The 13,902-nt window shown below is 36.9% G+C and overlaps 1 protein-coding gene across 4 annotated transcripts in view; it reads right to left on the reverse strand.

The window, feature by feature from the left end:
* The window catches only part of Fur1 (Furin 1), a 144,756-nt gene that overhangs the window by 109,370 nt on the left and 21,484 nt on the right, over positions 1–13,902 (reverse strand). Inside the window, exon 2 of one of the 4 annotated variants that reach the window (XM_017163038.2) lies at positions 7,558–7,623. The exons of the other annotated variants lie outside the window; for them this stretch is intronic. The gene's annotated coding sequence lies outside the window, so the exon portion shown is untranslated. The remainder of the gene's footprint in view (positions 1–7,557; positions 7,624–13,902) is intronic. 4 annotated transcript variants of the gene reach the window in all.

The following is a 13,902-nucleotide window of genomic DNA, read 5'->3' on the forward strand; positions in this document are numbered from 1 at the left end:
GAACATATTCACAAATTATCCCAAGTACAATGATTGAAATAAAATATTTAACATACAAATAAATTCTTCTTTTGTGTCTAGACCCAATCAAAGAAAATATTACCCAATAAACCAAGGTTAAACAATGAAAGTAACCCTTTTTTTCGGCGGCTATCATAAAAGTTTCCGTAACTTTTTGCTGAGCAAATCATCAGACAAATCTATATTATGACCAAATCCTTTCGCAGTTCATTCAACTATCTCTCAGCCCCAAAGTTTTTCCGCTCCAAGCCGACACAATGCACAAAATCCAAAAAGCCAGAATATTCCCCGTCGTCGCTGCCTTTCCAAATCAGATTTCATCCTAACAACTTCCGGCTTGCCACTAGACAAAAAAGAATATATATATATATAAAGGCTGTAAAACAAAAAACATAAAAAAAAAGCCAACAAGAAAAATGGGAAACTTTTCCGGAAAGGGCAGTGGACAGTGTAGTGGGGTGGGGGGAGAACTTCTGTTGCAGCTATAAAATAGACTTTGGCTATGAATTTCACTCTGGCCGGCATATAAAATTTAACGCTCCGGCCGCAAGTCCCTCTTTAAAATGTTGCCCGTTTTAATTGTGAAACTTTTGTCATGCAACTTGCATATCTGCACAGCAGGATAGTCTCCCCCCCAAAAAAAAATCGTGTATATATATAATGGAACCGCAAGGACGACGGATGGCCAATGGCCAATGGTCGTCGACAAGTGCAAGTTGTTCGGCACTTTCTCTGGCTTTTTGTTTTATTTATTTATGCTTCGTTGCGCCGCCATTCATGGTGCCTTCATCAAGCTGCAGTCCAGCCCCCTTATTTACCCTTTTATTTATAAATTATCTACCACATTCCCCTCCATCCCCGACGGAGCTTATCAAACAATCATTAGCTGTCCAAGAGAGCAAGGGAAAAAGTTTCTTGATTTTGTTAGTAATTACACCCCTCAGTGGGAGATGTACAGAAATAGTACAAAAGCTAGTGTCATCAAAGTAAAGTTTATCAATTTAAAAGCTGAACTAGTTTAACTCTTTGTAAACTCTAATAGAAGGAGACCAGAGAGAGAGAACAGAACAGATGTCGCCTTTGAAGATGTATTGCCGCAAGTTTTACCATTAAGAATCGGATAAGAATTATAGTTTTGCGTAATTCTTTTGATGAAAAAAGTTGTACTACGTAGTAAATATCTTTTTTGTTTGGTATTTACTTAATATTTAATATTTTGTCAGGCAATTATCATCAAATTATCATCATTAACTAATTAAGTTCACCTTGAATCATCAGCTTTGTACCCTATCAAGGCATCAGACCTTCAGCAAATTTATTAGCTGTCATGAATTCTTAATTTGCAGCTCTATTTTTAACTGCGTTATAATTTATTTTTACTATCTGCCTCATTGATTGCCTTCATTCTCATTATTTATTGTTTTTATCATAGTCATGCAAATTGCATTTGCAAATTTATTTATTGTGCGACTTTTCATTAGGTCGCAATTAGAAATCGCTTGCCTTTTGTTTTGTTGACAATTAAAAATTCACCATCATAAATTTGTAAATTTTAGAAATTTGCTAATTTCCTGAATATTTTAATTGTTCAATAATCTGTATGAGAATCTGTTTGTCTGAGGATTCAGCTATATCATGACATAAACAAAATATATTTATTTATTTTTATTGTTTGGTTTTTGTGGCCCGCCATTCGGCGTTGTGAAATTGTAATTTAATTAGCCAATAATTATGCGTTCAGTTGCGCGTAATTTGTAGTAAACAAAGTCATTTCCTATTTGCATTATTTGCCAATAAGAGCAAACGACACGAAAAAAAAAACGGCAATTGGGTTTGCTTTAATTGAATTTCTAAACAGTGTACAACAACCTGGTGTTGAAAATTGATTAAATTTAATAAAAAAAAAATAAATAATTCAGTTAAATAATAACAATTAAAGTAATAAATCAAACTAAAACTGAATTTAAGACATTGAAAAAATAAGTAAAATATAAATCATTAGCTTACTTTCAGGGATTTCCTAGAATTCTCTGAGAACATAACCCTTGCTGGGATTTTTCTTCTTCCATTATTTATATTGAATTACATTTCTTTTCAATTACACGACACTTTTTGGGGCTAAAATACAAGAAAAAAGGGGCAACAGGCTCATCTCTCAGACAATTTAACTCGAAAAAGGCGAAACCCTGGAGGCGAACAAGGCTAAAACCGAAACGAGTAACGAAAAACGACAACTTTTTGCCAAATCCTTATGAACATTAATAATCATTAGTTCTCGTGCAGCATGTTTTTCATATATGTATATATATGTATTAAGGGGAAAACTTTCATGTTATTCCTCTGACTTTTTTTTTTTTTGGGTTATCCTTGGGTTGTGTGGGCCATTTTACAATTTGTCAAATTCACTCAACTGTATGACTAGAAATATGAAACAGAAACCCAAAAAAAAAAAAGGAGGCGGAGGATAAAGGATGCTGAATGGAGCAGCTCTGAGAATTGGATACAGAGAGGCTCAAGGGCCCACAGAAGAGCTAAATCAACTGGGAGGAGTGGGCGGTGGGTTAGGAAAGGGGTTTGCCGACATGAAATTGCACATTTTTCACATAATTTCCGTGATTTTTTATATACTTTTTTTTTTTTGTTACACTAAACGGCTGAATTTGGGTCGTGTTTCTTCTGTTTTGGCGTGAAATATGCGTGGCTGTGGTTGCGTCCTCCTAAACATCGTTAATTTCATTTGGTTTTTCCTGCTTTTAAACCCATATCAAGGGCTCTTTTTGCTTCAGCTTTTTTTTATGGTATGATTACATTGCTCTTGTGGCTAGGATTGTGGCATTTGGGCCATGATTTTCATTTCAAATGTCACAAATGTCCTTTGGGTGAAATATGCATTAGTAAATGTATGTCCTTGATGGATTTTGTGATAAGAAAAAGGTATTTTAATTTGATTAAATTGTAAAGGGGAGGTTATAAAAATGTTATAGAGGAAGTTGAGTGCATACCTAAAGGATTTCTTGGGGAATAAATCATTTATAAGCTATCTGCAAATATATGTATTTATTAACCCATTTAATAATAATAATATTTAAGCTCAGGTCTTAAATTTCTGCCCGCCAATTTCAATGCTTCTTTGAGCCACTGCCAAACTTTCGGGGGCGGAAACTTTATTTCGCTCTGTTTTAGTGGCACTGAAGTACCTGCATCGCTCTCTCTCAGAACTTGCCTCCGCTTGGGTTAATTAATACCTGGAGGAGGCAAAACTATGCAATTGAAGCGATGCAAACTTTTCGATTACACTCTGAGCCACGGTGAACAGCACTCTCAAGTATCCCAGAGAGATACAACATCATCTCTTTGATGCCGATGCTGTGGCAAAAGGGTTAGCCAGTCGTAACGCCCAGGAAAGGCGGAAAGCCCCAAGTCCCAATTGACACATAACCATCCCATTATAATTAGGATAATTATCAAATATAATGCGAAACACAAACAAAACTCCCAGGGCAAGAGAAAACAAACCAAAAGTGGGGAGAAATGGAATGGACCTACCCCAAAAAAAAATAGGGCGCGGGTGTCAGTCAAGAGGGTGTGAGCTAAGTAAATAATTGTACAACAGAAATTAACGCATTCAATTACCATGACCCACCAGACCAAAATCTCACTTCAATGCAACAATTTAATAATACATGAAAACACAGAGGAAAAATAACCAAGTCTAGGGATTTGAAAAATGTTTAAAAATGCATTTTCTCACATGAAATCCTCAAAAAACTATTTTAATTCCATTATTTATATTTTTAAATATTTTTTAAATAGTTTATGAGTCAAAGGGTACTTTTCTCTCTGTGTAGCTTGTTTCCAAGAGCCTCAGGGAAGACCATGGCTAGGCTCAGCTCTGCCTTGGCTGCCGTTTATGGTGCAAATGACAAGTCTATGTACAAACTGTCGGCATGTAATCAACATTAATGTTGGCTGCGAGTTGCAGTTGCCAGGCGAATGAATGAATCACTTTGTCCACGACTCGAACACATTACCCCCTACACACACACACACACACAACCAGAAAGAATGAGACAGAAAGAGACACGGCGAGCGGGTAAACATCTGCAGCTGCCAGTGCCGCCACAACACCAACATCAGCATCAACAGCGGCAACATGAGCCCGATGCTCATCACTGGCAACATTATTACAAACATGCGAGAGAGCATGCATTGAACTGTGGGAAAAATGGGATAAAATACTGTGACACTTCTATAGAAATGTAGGAAAATTAAAAATATGTTTTAGGGATATGTAATGGATACTAATGAGGTGGAGTATAGTCTTCCCAAACAATTGTAAATTCAAAAACTTATATGTACTTGTCTGTGACGAATTCCTAGTGTATGTTTTGTTAAATTCACTGATTAACCCTGATTTTATATAAGGAAAATAGAACTGCATATTATATTTCACTAATAATTCTCAAGTTTGGATTCTGAGACAAATGATCTGTGTGTGATATTGGCATATAGTCGAGCCTCGCCTTATGTTGTTGAAAAGGAGCAATCTTTAAGAGGAGTTAGCTAAATTAATTAAAATTTATATATATATATATTAAAAATTTCTTATAAAGTTAGTCATTAACTTAATTCATTATTTCACTTATTTTTTCAAGCATATTGAACTACAGTGCATGTGTACATGATATTCAATCGTGCTGCCCCGATGCTTGGCTTTGCAGATGTAGTTGCAGTTGCAGTGGCATACGCGATATGTATGCTATATAGCCTATCCAGTATGCCGTCGGCATCGGGGTCTCGGCACCCACTGACGCCAGCAGGCACTTGTCTGGCTGACATTAATAAATCGCTTTTATAGCATCCAGGCTCAGGGCTCCTGTTACTCCTGCTCCTACTCCTGCTCCGCTGCTGTCTGCGGAAAAACCAAAACTGCAGCTGAACTGTCTGCAATTATCCCCTATCTCATTCACTTTCTCTATGGCCGTCTCTTTCGCTTTTGTTTGTCCCAGGCGTGGGCTACACGCTTTATTAATTCCACATCAATGACGACGGCGACGACGATGACTATGGCGCTTGGTTCTACAGTTCAATGGGTTTTGGAGGCAACAGTTTCAATTTTTTCTACCCTGTTTTCCTGTTGTCCCTTTTCAGGTCTGTGCTATATTTGATTTTACTATTTTTTTATGTTTTGGTTGGCTGACCCAAAACCAAAATAAAAACAAGAACCTGCACACGCTAAAGATGCAGTCTAACTGCTTCTTGTTTACACAAGGCACCCCACAGAATCAAGGGAATATATATACACATTTCACTGAGTTTTATCGAATGCAACCAGCGATTAAATACAGTGGCGGGCCATAAAAACGATGATAGTCAATTGATTTTGAAGGCAGGATCACCTTAGATTTCCTCCCTCTTCTATATTTTACAACCAATATATTTCTTAAATAATTGAAATCTGATTAAGGTCAGAATTATAATCTGATTAAAATCAAATACATTATAATATTACCTATTTCCCTTCCACATTCATTGTTCCGCCTGATCAATTTTCCTCTCACGAGTGTAGCCAGGCCGGGAGGGAAGCTACTTGAAATTTATATTAATATGAAATATTATTATATGCAAATTGCATTCAGGCAACAGTCAGATTTCCGTATAATGCGATGAGTGCTTAGCACTCTTCCTCCTGCCTGGCATCTCACACTGGAAAATATACATATATATGGAGAAGCACACAGAGAGTAGGCTCCTTGGGGAACCAGCTGGGGATTTCATTAATCTCCGAGCCGGCGTCGCTTTTGTGGAATATATTAAATTGGGTACACACATTAACATTTAAATTTGTTTTCAATTTTGTCAACCAAGAAATGGGTGTGTTCCCGATGCATAATAGATGGATGGTCCATCTCTTTGGACTTGAACTACATATTTTTAGCACCTCCGGAGACCGGCCACCGAACCTAACTTTTGTTGTGCGTGTTTGTTATGGAAATTAGACCGAAAGACCGACCGACTTTGAATAGGCTTGGGAGCCACCGTTTAGCTTTTGGGATCACTTCATTCTTATGACTTTCAAAACACATAAATCCGAGAGAGACCTTCGTAATCGATTCGGTATTTGAGTGTGTTTTGTCTGCTGGCTAAGACGGTGTCATAAATATGTAAGCCCTTGTGTATTCTCCACATAATTTGGTAACAGAGATGCGTGGGAGGGACACGAATTTCGGAAATATTATTTTAAGCAAAACATATTGAACAAATTGTTAAAGACTTCTATTTTTTTTATTGTTTAACATGTACATGTACCTAATTCTCTGTAATGACACATTTCAAGTTAACTCAATCAGCATTTATTTATCAAAAGTGTCTCTTTTATCTTTTGCATTTATTCCGCCCACATCTATGTGATGACGACGCCACAGCTGTTGCATCATTTGATATGCAAACGAGCAAACATTCACATTCCGCAAACACTCGCGTCCAACAGCTGGGCAACTAACTCCACTCAACTCAGCTGATTCACCGCATTCTCCACGGACACTTTTCACACGTTCAAAATCGGAAATTTGAATACCCCAGAACAAGTGTGTTAATGAAACGGATTCGAGTGGGGTGAAAAAGTCATTTCTTATTCATGACTAGGAAATACCCTTTATTCATTGATTAATACTTCAAATTTTGTTATATAAAACCCAGATAACAGTATTTCATAGAAATATCTAAATTAATCGATTGTTTATAAACATATCGACATATTACATATCGAGTTATAAAATTCGGAAACTTATGTATATATTTATAGAAATGAGATGTTGCTTTTGAGTACTTATTAGTATACCATCATATCATCAACTGTTTCAGAATTTGTCAATATAAAACTAGTTTTGAACACTTATCGATAACTATCGAGAACTTTTTCAGAACCAATTGACATTAAATATTGGCTTTTTAGGAACTTATCGAAGTGAAATATTAACTAAAATGGTATTAATAACGTTAAATAGGGCAAGTTTTCTGGACAAAACTTACGAATTACTAAAAATAATTATAACAAAATACAATAAAAGAAAATCACAATAATATGCTCGATTATTCTATCAAAAATAGTTATAAAATTAAAAGAACTTAAAAATTATATGGACTCTTATCTCTTGAGAAGAGAATAAATGCTGCAATCTTTTTTATGCCTCGTGTGCTCATGGCGCTTTCGTTTCTTAACTTGTCAATTGTGTGTCAAGTTCATAATGCGGCGATTGGCTGGCTATCAAAAGCCAAATAACGAAATACACAGAGTGTAAGCATATTTCTCAGGCAACGCTCCGCACAAATGCTATTTATTCAACTCACATAAGCGGCAGAGAAAGAGAAAATATATATATTTTTTCCACATTTGTTTGCATACTCTGAAGATATGTCTTTTGTTGCTGTCTTTGCCGGTTGCTTATATTTATTTCAAATATAAAATTTTATTATTTATTTGCCCCACTGGCAGAGGTGGAAGTGAAGAAAGAATTGAAGTATTGTTCGACTTACGGAGGGCAAGCGGCTTCCCCAGAGTCAAATACACAAATTTGGGAGAAAATAAAATACTCGTCATACCTGCAAATAAATAGAATGAATGGAATGTTAAGTAAATAATATTTAATTGCTCTGCAAATGTTTGCAGAGCAAAAAGAGGTTCTCCTAATTTAATTGCAAATAAGCGAAAGTCAACTGATTTGTGTTTATCTAGTTTTGTTTGTTTTGATTTATTCATGGGGAAAGGAGATAACAAGAAACTGAATGAGATGAGTGATTAATGGTGCGGAAAAATTTCAATATTCAAGTATTTAATATTAGGTTAAAATTTAAAGATACTTTAAAAAGTCTATAAAATAATTTAATAAATAAAAGAGAGTTTCTTAGAAGCCAAGTATTTTCAAAGGCGTCTTTACACCTAATCCTTAGATTTAAAAAAATTTCTAACATCTATTCAAACTGCAAAATAGATAATAAGGTAACAAACATAGTAACAACTACCGCCATCAGCTGCAATCCGCATTTTATAAACCTCTTTTAATTATAGTTTTTGTGGGCTTCGCACATTTTCCATATCCCCACTTAGTTCCATTGAAAGTAATGTAAGCCCTAATCCCAAAAACCAATCAACTTTACTGAAATTGGCCAAATTTAGAGGCCAACAAACGGGGAGCGTCCAAAGCGATGGCAACTAATCAGCAACAGCAGCAGCAGGCAGCAGCACCAGTAGCAATTGCAGCTGCATTAACTGCAATTGCCATTTTCCCATTGAATCGGATGGGCGATTGCGAGGTGTTTCCAAACGGTAAAATCAATTAAAAAGAGGGCAGCTGGGGAAAATGGAGCGCCGCGTGGCCAGGCAGAGTGCCTGCCTGTCAAATGCAATTCCAATTGCCATTGCAGCCAGCGACAACAGCAACACGTGCCGCTAGCAGCAACAGAAATAGCAACCATAAAAGCAACAGCTATATTGGTAACAATTTCTATAAAGATCTGGTCTGGTTAGCGACAGTTAGCGACAGCATCATAAAAAGTTGCAGCAACATTCACAACGACAATTAGCGGCACATGTTGCTAATGCTGCCATTATTGTGGCTCTTCAAGTTTTTGATGTGTGTGCTTTGACCATTTTTACACAGGAAATAAAGGATATGTATGAAATATAGAATTTTGAAATAATACCATGCAAGCAAGTCAACAAGATTAAACTAAACTGTGCAATTTTGAAATTGAATAAATCTTAAAAGTCCATTAAATGTTTTTTATTGGTGTGTTTGTTGTGCAGAGTAATGGACCAAAGCACATCCATATTTATTATCAAGACGAAGGAAAATTCCTCAGATCCTGCTGCGCCAACAACAAAGACGTATAAATAGCAACAACTTGTACTCAAAAGCAATACAAATATAATCTGCTGCCTGAAACCACTTGAAAATAAACCCCAAGGAGCGACTTAGGCTGTCAACATTTAATTCTTAATGGCGCTTAAAGTGTTTTTTCATGGTCTAATAAAGTTTGGCCATAAATGCTCTCAACCCGTTTTCCACCGGATAATCCTTTGCGGCTTAAAGGCCTGGTCAAAGTTTCTTCAAAATCAATTAATTAAGATGTTCTCAGGAGATTTTGCAGAATTTTAAAACCAAATGCGATAAAGATAATGAATTTGAAGAGACCGCAACAGCAGCAGCAGCAGGCTAAACAATTTAGCCAAAGACAAAGCGAAGCATGTGGCCATCTAATTAAGGCGGCAACACCTCCGACAACCAACCTTGCTCCAATTTTCACATGATGGTGATGATGATGATGCCGACGATGGAAATGCGGGCCCAGATAAATGAAAAGTCGGGACAAAAAGGTGCAAAAGCTAGTTTAGCCCGAGCTTAGTGTAGTTCAGTTCAGTTTGCCCGGGCCCAGGCTGCGTTACGCTCTACTAATTTCTAGTTTAATTATTTTCCATTTTCACAAAGTAACTACGCGACTGCGACAGCGCGAGTGTGCAATTCAAGTGCAGCGGGGAATCGGGAATGGAGCGTTACGAGCAAGCCCAGCACACTCTCCCTCTCTCATCACTCGCAAATTGCATGAAATTACTAATTACGCGCTAAAAATAATGATAACCTACAACTACTATGCTTAAAATAACATTTAATTGAGCTTTTGATAATGGGGAAGAGCGACGAATCGATTGGCGGGGGCAGTTGAAAATTAATAAAGTAACATGACCGGGAAATTGCCCTTGGGTTGGCTCGTATTTACAGTGTTTTTAATTAAAATATTTAAAATTAAAGCTCCAATAACAAAGTTTTAAATATTTTACTAGTGTGCCTTAATTTGCTTCAGACATAATTTGTTGTAAACTTAATCTCTTATCCAATGACATTATTAGTTACACACACAATTTCACAGTAAAAACGATTATTTCTGAATGCAACCTGTGAGAAACCATGAAAGCACCATGAAAATTCCATTATAAAAACGGTTTGGCACTGTGAAAAATACATATCACAAAATCTAGAAAATAAAATATTAAATGTCTCTTAAACTATTTTACAACTTTAGCTAAAATTAAACTTTAAAGTAAGTGATTAAGTATAAAAATGACTTTGTAATATTTAATAACATACACTCCACTGTCACATTATCCCAGGGGTGTTAGAACCAGTTGGGAATTCTAAAATAAAAAATTACATTTTCCGCTGGCTCGTCTTGACTTTAGGCTGGTTTATTTGGACTTATTTCTAATAACATTCTTTAAAATCTCCTAGTATCCACTTTCCCTTAATATTTCCCCTCAGTGTGTCATTCCGAATTGCGACCACAAACAATACGGGAATTAATCACACCTGGGACACTAAAATGTCATCCATGTCAACAATGCTATGCCGGTCGGTTGGACGTCGTCGTCTGGCCCTGGCTGGATTTCTAGTGCGTGTTTGCGTCTGTTTTCGAAATAGCGCCGAGAATCGCAGAATGGGAATGACAGAGTGCCGTGCCCTCGCACCTAGAAGCTTAATATTGTTTTCAACAGCCGCTTATTAGATTTTCCCCTAGCAGTATTTTCCCTCACCGAATGTCCCCTAGCATTTTCCCCCTGCGAATGCTCCCCAGCATCCCCTCAACAACAACAAGAACGCAGCGCATTATTCCACACAGCTCGCTGGTTGACAGAGTGCGTTGTCAGAGTTTTCTCCGTTCGTTCGGTGTCGTGGGTAAATCGCAATGTTTATTGTCAACAGCCAAAGGTGCCTCAAGTGGCACTTTCCACCAACTGTGGGGCCAAGAGAAATACGCACGCAGAGTGGGGCAGGCAAGCAGGTGGAGCAGTCTGCTCTGTCTGCTTGTTCCTTGAGCCTACGGGCCTGCCAAGCTCTTCAAAATTGTACGTGCTAGGCGCCATCTTCGAGTTGGTAAAGCGGAGATACTATATACAGTGGATGTTCCAAATAGAAGAAATAATACCCCAACTAATAAGGTATTAGAATAAGTATTAAGGTTTATAATTAAAGTAGCTATAACCAATGGCTTTTGCGTTGATTGCCAATACTTTATGGGATTATCTTTCTGACACTTGTAGTTTATCGCTTACTTTCGTGCTCAAGAAAAGCTGGTGGTTCTTACTCACAAATTCGTTGCTTAAGTTCTAATATTGTTCATCATACCAAAGGTTGTTGAAACAATATTCTTAAAGACAATTCCCTTTTTCTATTTATTACTGTACTTCCGCCAAGGCTTCGAGGAGTCTACTTCATTTTATTTTCAAGACTTTCCAACAGCCGGCAGGCGGCAAGGGGCTTTCCTTTATACTTTACACTTGTCTGGACATTTGATTAATGATCCTTACGTGGTCGGCCTGGTGTTGTTGGTTGTAGCCACTTGAAGTTTTCCCTTTGGCCATTATGATTGTATTCATTGTCATTCATTGTAGAGTTTTCATATACATATATTCCTACTTCTACTGCTTCTTTTCACCTCTAATTAAGTTTTGCCCCTGCCTACATTTAATCCTGGCTATTTCGCCTTGAAGGGGTTGTTGTTCGTCCAGGAACCATGTCTCAAGTGATTTCTGAGTGTTTTCCTGTCACGCCAACTTGTATGTTATTTTATGTGTCTGGCCCTCACCGCCCACTCTCATATTTTTTCCTGTTTACTCTTAGTCATTGTTTGCAGCTAAATGAATTTTCCTGCCTGCCTTTTTTTTGCACTCATTTCTGGGCATTATCTTATCTATCGATAAAGGTAAACAGACGCATACACATGTACACAATTTTGTTAATTATTTAACACAATTTGTGTACGATTGCCAGGTAATTAGCTTATTATGTTCCATCAATATGGAATTGTGAGTTTAATTGATGGTTCCATTAGCGAAATATGTATGTATTGAGTTTCACTTTTAATGAGTTTTTCGCATCAATCATACACACATTTTGTGATGTCGTCAGAAAAGGAAGTGGCCCCTTGACAAGGCTTACACAATTTTTAATAAATGTAATAGAGAGGGTTAATTAAGTGAATTTATGTCATCTTCTAGGGAGGAAAATGTAATTTTTTGTTGTAAAAAAGTAAGTAAGATAGATTAAAGTAGATTAAAGCAAAGACCCCTTTTATCAAATGACACAAAAATATGAAACCCCAAAAAAGCTGAACAAATAAAAACCGTGGCGCCCTGACAACCCAAAATTATAAAGAAACAAGTAAACAAGGGGCACAAACACAACGCTAAATAAACACAAATAAATCTCATCATCAGACTAGGAAAAAAAAACTTGAATAAATTTTATTCAACGTTTCTGTTGATGAAAAGAAATCAATTTATGATAAATTTTTATTGGTCAAACAAACACGTTCACCCAAAATAATGTCAAGGTTTACGAGTCGATGGAAAAGGGGGCTCCATCATTCCGTGCTTATCTCTGGCCGCCTCTCATATTTATACAGTTTGTATTTGGCTTTTGATAAGCGGCGATGGCATTTAATTGCGTTTTGGGCCAAAACAAATGCATAATTATGAATGGCAGAGGGGAAAATGAGTTTTAGATAAGTTCGTGCGCTCCGTGGGATGTTGTTTACCCATTTCGCTGTGGCATTTACATGACGCCGCACAGAGAGAATTTCGTAATAAATCATAAATAAGTAAATGAAAGACCAGGACTGGACTGCAATTGCACCTGATCTGTTCACTGAAGCGGTCACCTGGAAGAAAGTACATTTTCGTTAAAAGCCCTAAAAAGTCACTGCCACAATCAAAGGAAAGTTCACAGCGGAAGTTGAGGAGGGTGAACTCATATTTAATCCTGTTAAGAGACCAGAAATGTGACCAAAATATTGCATTAAGAAGCTAAATGCACACAGAGGTGTGCTCAAATTTGATTAAAAACGAAACCTTACTTGGTTTTTGTGGCAAAATAAATACCAAGACTGACCAATTAATTGCGAAGTAACCCTAACTTTGGTTTCCGGTCGTTAAACTTCTGGGATATCTGGAAACTAGCCTCAATCTTATAGAGCGCATCACCACTTTATAAGACCATTTCGCTTGCCACCATGGGATTTTCATGTTAAACTCCGATAAGAAATCCCAATGTTCTCGTAAAAACTTTTGCTCAAATAAAAGCCAAGGGAGAAAAAGGAAGTAAACGGGGGAAATGCCGCTCATTAAGCACGTCAAAAGCCAATTTGTTGTCACATTTTGACGAGCATAAAAGAGGAGAGCAAAATAAAGACACACAAAACTGAGAAAAACGAAACCCAAAACCAAATCACAGCAAGTGGAGGACACGCAATTCCAAAGATTAAATGCAGCACATTACGATGAGTGGCGAAAGGAAAAAAAAATCATACAAAGTATGAGATTTCTTTTTCGATGGTTTTTTAGGGATATCCTTTCTGCTTTTTTTTACATGTGCCACTGACCAGTTCATCTTTCTTCAGTAACACAAAAATAACATGATATTTTCTTGCTTTTTTTCTTAGCTTGACAACTAAAAAACATACCAAAAGAAAAACTTTCAACATAATAATAAAAATTTCATGCCTGTAAGGCCCTTGAATCTCCTTCCATTTCATAAGCATTTCTCCTTTATTTTTTTCCAACTCCAACGTCTTCGAACCTCTTAACGTTACCAGACAGACGTCTGTTTTGGGGATTCTGTGGGTGGTTAGGTGGAATATACAATATATTAAAGCTGCTTAAAATCATGATTACATTACATACATGGCTGCCAATATAGGTATATGTATTCCGTAAAGATATATGTATTGTATGTTGCATATAAAACGTGCTGCGACAATAACAATGGCGAGGCACAACACACAACAACAACGATATCATCAACTATGTGCCATATGATGTGCAAAATG

The sequence above is a fragment of the Drosophila kikkawai genome, chromosome 3R (assembly GCF_030179895.1).
Source record: "Drosophila kikkawai strain 14028-0561.14 chromosome 3R, DkikHiC1v2, whole genome shotgun sequence".
Lineage (NCBI taxonomy): Eukaryota > Metazoa > Arthropoda > Insecta > Diptera > Drosophilidae > Drosophila > Drosophila kikkawai.